Here is a 5364-nt window from a genome sequence, read left to right as displayed (position 1 = left end):
CTTTCCTCTCTTTGGGTCTGTAAGAAATACTCTGGAAGAAAAGTCAGAACCTGCTTTTTCGGAGTGTGTGGTTTATTTGAATACAGTCTGTACATAATAAAAGATTTAAAAAAGGAAATAAATACTCTGCAGAAATGCTGGTTTTTAAACATTTCCCCAAATTATGTAATTATTTAGGATTCTAGAATTAAGACAATTCAGTTAGTACCATGTAAACAACTCTAATTGCTCTAAGATTACTAAGAAAAAGTCTACCTATCCTGTTTTAAACTATGGTGTCCCTTTCCTTTGTCTTTTTTAGGTCTTTCTAGAATTGTTCTTTTTTAGAACATATTTCTATCCTGCAGCAGTGGCTTTAACTGAATGTAATATTTTTTAACCAATTCAAGTATCTGTAATGTATTTGAAAAAGGAACACATCTCATTGAGTTCTCTTTTGTCGAACAAAACGTTCTGGCATCAACATTAACAGGTAAGTACTGCCTTTTTTTTTTTTTCTTTTTTTTTTTTTAAAAAAAGGCAGGGTCTTACTCTGCCACCCAGGCTGGAGTACAGTGGCGCAACTGTGCCTCACTGCAACCTTGAACTCTCAGGCTCAGGCAATCCTCCCACCTCAGCTTCTGGGACTACAGACATGCACTGTGACCACGCCCAGCTAATTTGTTTTATATTTTGGTAGTGACAAAGTCTCACTATGTTGCCCAGGCTGATATCAAACTCCTACACTCAAGCAATCCTCTCGCCTCCACTTCTCAAAGTGCTGATATTACAGGCGTGAGCCACCTGGCCAGGCCCTACAGGTTAAGTGTTGGTTATTTTGTTTCTCTGAAACTAGAAACTTTCTACAGTAAATAAATTCAAACACCTTTCTTGACCAACAGATCCTGATTTGACATTCTGCAGAGAATATAACATAATTAATGGTACTTATTTTGTATGTCAAGGTTAACTTTGAGGTTAAAAAAAATTCTAATTACTCTAAAATGAATCTGCTGAGAACAATAAAAACTATCTTTAAACAGCTCTTTGTTAATCAGAGAAATTTATAATTATATATTTTGATTCTAAAAAGTCTAAAATTAAAATGTAGACACTGTACTGTTCTAGCTCCAGCAACTAAAAATAAATGTAATTTTAGGTGTCACTTAGAATTTATAAAATTGAACTAAACTTATATGTACAATATCTTGTTAATTTATCGGTACTACTAACAACTTGGCCTATGACAATGAAAATACTTTAAATTTCCTTACTGTATTTAAATGTTTGCTGGATTTAAAACATCAAATGTCATTAACTTTCACTTCCATTTCTGAATTATTTTAAGAAAACTTCATTTTCATTTTCCACATTAGCCAAGTGAAAACTGCAAGCAGCAGGAAAATTTATCTAAGAGTTTTAAAAGTTTCTTTTGTTTATATTAAATATAAATATTTGTAAAGCATAAAACGACTTAAAATTCTTATCCTCCCCAAAGTATATGGTTTCTAAGAAGCACTCTTTAAAATTTGTTTATAAAAGCAACATAGCACACTAGACACTAAAGAGTTATCTTAAGCACAGCTTTTTAAGCGAATCAATATTTCATAATTTTACAAGTTGTGACTAATCAGTACTACGATGCAGTGTAGTGACATGAGTTCTGAGCCTAAAGAAAATTTCAGCGCGCAGACACACACACACACGTGCATACACACAAAGTCGGCTTTGCTTTTTAAACCACCCCACAATTCAACACCTCTGTGTGGCATTCTCTCTAAATTATCATATCCGGCTGGGATTATCCAATTTTATTAGCTAACAGTTCTCATTACTTTAAAAACAGAAACAGGATATGTTCTGTTTCATCAAGTGCTACAAACATTTCGCTGCTATAAGACTGGAGGGAAAAAAATCCTTTGGAAATAAAAGCTAATCTGATTCACTCGAGCTAATTACTAAATGCATGCCAACAATACACAATTCCAATTGCATTTCTGGACACAAATTAAGATCACGATAGGGCAGGTCAAATGTGTAAGGAACTACTTTTATCAAAATGAAGAAGCAGATAAACGGAATCTAAGATCTCACGCAAAATTCATCTAAGACTTGGTAATCTTCTGAAAAGAAAATGTGTAATCAACGTCGTTAATACAACAGTAATTCATCCCATTCAAGTACGACTAGAAATCCCGCTGATGTGCTTCCTGCAGGTCTAAACATCTCATTCTTTCGCAATCCAGATACCAACAGGAGTCTGAAACACTTTGCAGAGGCGTGCAACACACTAGGAGAGCGCTGTCTGTTTACAAATACGAATCTCAGTTACCCACGTCAAAACCGCGCATTACCACCTTTCGACTGGGGGGCGGGGGAGAGAGAAGGCGGGCGAGCAAGAAACGAAATCCACACGGACATCTCCGCCTTCTCCCTACAAGGACGAGCCCGGGGAAACATTCAGTATGTATTATATGCGTGTATACATTTATATACATTATGTAGTCCCCTATGTCTAAGCAAGGGTGAAAGAAAAAGGTACATATGACAGGGAATCGTAACTGGACCCAAGAGAAATGTTCAAACCAATTCCGTTAACTCAAAATCCGCCCCGCTGGTCTACAACAGGTTTCGGTCCGGGACCCGGAGCCCCAGTCACAGTGTGGAGTTCGTCCCCAAAGCGCCCCAATGCTCTCCTCAGGCCGCCCAGGCCGCCGTCCCTACCTCCCTTATCTCAGTCTTCCCCTGGGACACCCGAAGCCCGTTCCAGCAAAGAAAAAAGTGTCAGGCCCCAAGGGGACAGCTGAGACACTCTCAGGCCAGGCCCCCGACACCTGCGAAGCGCGGCACCTGGGAGGGCGAACCGGGGGCCGCCCGGCCTTCCCGAGCACACCCCCTCGGCAGCCGGCGCTGCCCCGCGGCCGGAACCTCGTACCTGCGAGGCCCGCGAGCTACAGGCGCGCGCGACGCCTCCTCATCTCAGTGGCTCCCGCTCTCCCTCCGCCTCCTGCTGCCGCCGCCGTCGCCGCTGCCACCGCTGGAGGCCGGGACACGACGAGCTCAGGACTCCACCGCCATGTCCGCCGCGCCGCGAACTGCATTGTGGGGGGGAAGGGATGGGGAGGGGGAGGAGGAGGGAGAGAAAGAGGAGGACCCGCTGAGGGGAGTGGGCGAGGGAGAGAGGGTAGCTGGGGAGAGGGGGAGGGGAAGAGGACAGAGCCTGGAGTGGGAGTCCCGGCCTGGCAGAGGAGGAGCTACGCGCAGAGGAAGGGGTTTCAGGAAGTGGCGCCCCTCCCTTCCCGTTCGGGGCCCCGCCCAGGCACCGTTTAGCACGGGGGCGGGAGGGGAAACAGCACTGGAGGGGGGCTCGTGGTGGCCGCGAAAGGAAACAATGGGGGAGAAGGCCGAGTAGGAGGATCGCGCACTCACACGCCACGCGGAGGGAAGGGAGCGCGCGCGAGATACTCGTTAGCTCGCGAGGAGGGGCGGGCCGCTGGCGGAGGGGAGGAGGGAGCCACCCGGGGCTCGCGGGCAGGGGCGGGGCCCCGAGCGGAGGTCGCGAGGTCCGGCAGCCCTCCTGGGCGCCGCGGGGGAGCCGCGCCGATTCGCCCGCTTGCCGGAGAGGGTGGGGGTGGCGGGCGCCCCAGTGCAGCCCCAGTCTGGTTCCTGGTCTCTGCCGAGGCCCCCGAGCTGGAAGTGGAGCCCGAGAGCCGCCTCGGCGCCTCGCTCCCAAGGCTGTCCCCCCGGGGAGGAAGGCTGGCCTGGAATGGGTACCCTCTGGCCTGGCACTCGAACTGGGCCCGGCCCGAGCCTCGGTGGACCCTCCGAAGCCCGAGCGGGCTTCGGAGCAGCGGCAGGGAGCGGGACAGAGGAAGCCGCCGGGGTCCACCCCCACCCACTCACCACGGCCTCCAGCCCACCACAGCTGGACCTTTTTTCCTTTTAAAAGGCAGTCAGTTCAGGAATTTCTCAAAAGAGAAATCTCGGGAGCAGTCCCTCTCCCACCCCCAAAAGAGGTTTTAGAAATCATTTCGTTAGCTGCAGGCGGGCATAAAACCAACTACCATCAATGGGTCCTCTCCTCCCCTTGCTTTTAACGTATTACATTCCTCTACATCATTAGTTAAAGTCACGGGCAGAACGAACTTAAGGCTTTGTTAGTTTTGTTTTTTTTTGTTGTTGTTTTTTTTTTTAAGACCCCAGCCTCAGAGATTATTTAGCCAACCTCTGACCTCAAAGCTGGACAAAGCACACAACCTCTGTGCTCGGTGCCCAGTCCTTTGAGTTTGACACATGCTAGGCAGGAAAAAGGTATGACAAGAGTGGACGTAGGGGTGAAGGGAAGATGTTAAATCTTAAGTATTTACAAAATAGTGCCTTATAAATTTTCTTATAATGTGACTCAGGCTGGAACTGGTTAGAGGTTACAGAGGGACGCTCCACTTCACGATAGCCCTGTGAGATACGTACTGTTGCTCCCATTTACGGATGAAAAAACTAGGATTCAGAGTTAGTGCATTTTACCCCGATCTGGCTGATGCTACAAGACCCAGGTATAATGGATAAAGGACTGGATTTCAAGTCAAAAGAGCCCTACTGGTTTTGGCGTTTATCAACAAGATGCCTTTCAGCAAATGTACCCTCTGAGTTTCCTCATCTGCAAATTCTTAATCTGTATCCCTGCTTCGCTTGACTAGCCTAGAAACAAAGAAAAAATCCCTACTTCACCAGGCTGAAAGCCTAAAGTCTATAGAGACACTAAGAAGATACCGACATGCCCTTCAATTCAGTGATATCAGTGTCCTTAGAACAAGTTCAATTGAGTAAATATTTCCTGATTACTTAAGAGCAAAGCGTTGTTAGGTGCCTAGGGACAGACAAATCATTGATTCCTGTCTCCAAAAAGTTCACCATTGAGCAAGCAGGTGAGCTACTATAAAAGCAACAGGTCTTACTAACAAAGGGCTGGGCAAATCCAGAGGGGAGTGTGATAAATTCCACTTCGCTGAGACTTCAGTGGAAGAACTAGAAGCTGGACTTTGAAGATTTGCTTGCTGTGTGCCAGACACATGTCGATTCAGAGGACAGCATTGAGTCTGGAGTGTACAGAAGATAATGAGTCTGCAAAAGAAAGCTGGGGCCAGACTGAAAATTTCAGTGCCTCTCTGCCCTTATCCCCTCCAGATAACTCTTCTACTATCTTGCTTATTCCCCAAGACCCAGCTCAACCTCTACCTTCTTTATTAAATCTTCCTGATTACCACCCCTCCTCTGCACTCCACTGAATGTGATCCCTCCATTCTATGAATTCTGTGACCCCAATAGATTGTACACTTGAGCACAGATACTTATAAGATTCCTCACGATACCTACATAATTGACAAG

At 46.4% G+C, this 5364-nt stretch overlaps 1 protein-coding gene across 1 annotated transcript in view; it reads right to left on the bottom strand.

Annotated features, from left to right (window-relative positions):
- TUT4 (terminal uridylyl transferase 4) overlaps positions 1 to 3464 on the bottom strand; it is a 142844-nt gene extending 139380 nt beyond the window's left edge. Inside the window, 2 exon segments of the mRNA XM_017874598.1 lie at positions 2915 to 3074; positions 3409 to 3464. The gene's annotated coding sequence lies outside the window, so the exon portion shown is untranslated.
- Positions 3465 to 5364: the final 1900 nt, after the last annotated feature.

The sequence above is a fragment of the Rhinopithecus bieti genome, unplaced genomic scaffold (genome assembly GCF_001698545.2).
Source record: "Rhinopithecus bieti isolate Rb0 unplaced genomic scaffold, ASM169854v2 scaffold_7684, whole genome shotgun sequence".
Lineage (NCBI taxonomy): Eukaryota > Metazoa > Chordata > Mammalia > Primates > Cercopithecidae > Rhinopithecus > Rhinopithecus bieti.
The sequence above is the reverse complement of the archived record's forward strand: the minus strand, read 5'-3'. Positions and strand labels throughout refer to the sequence as shown.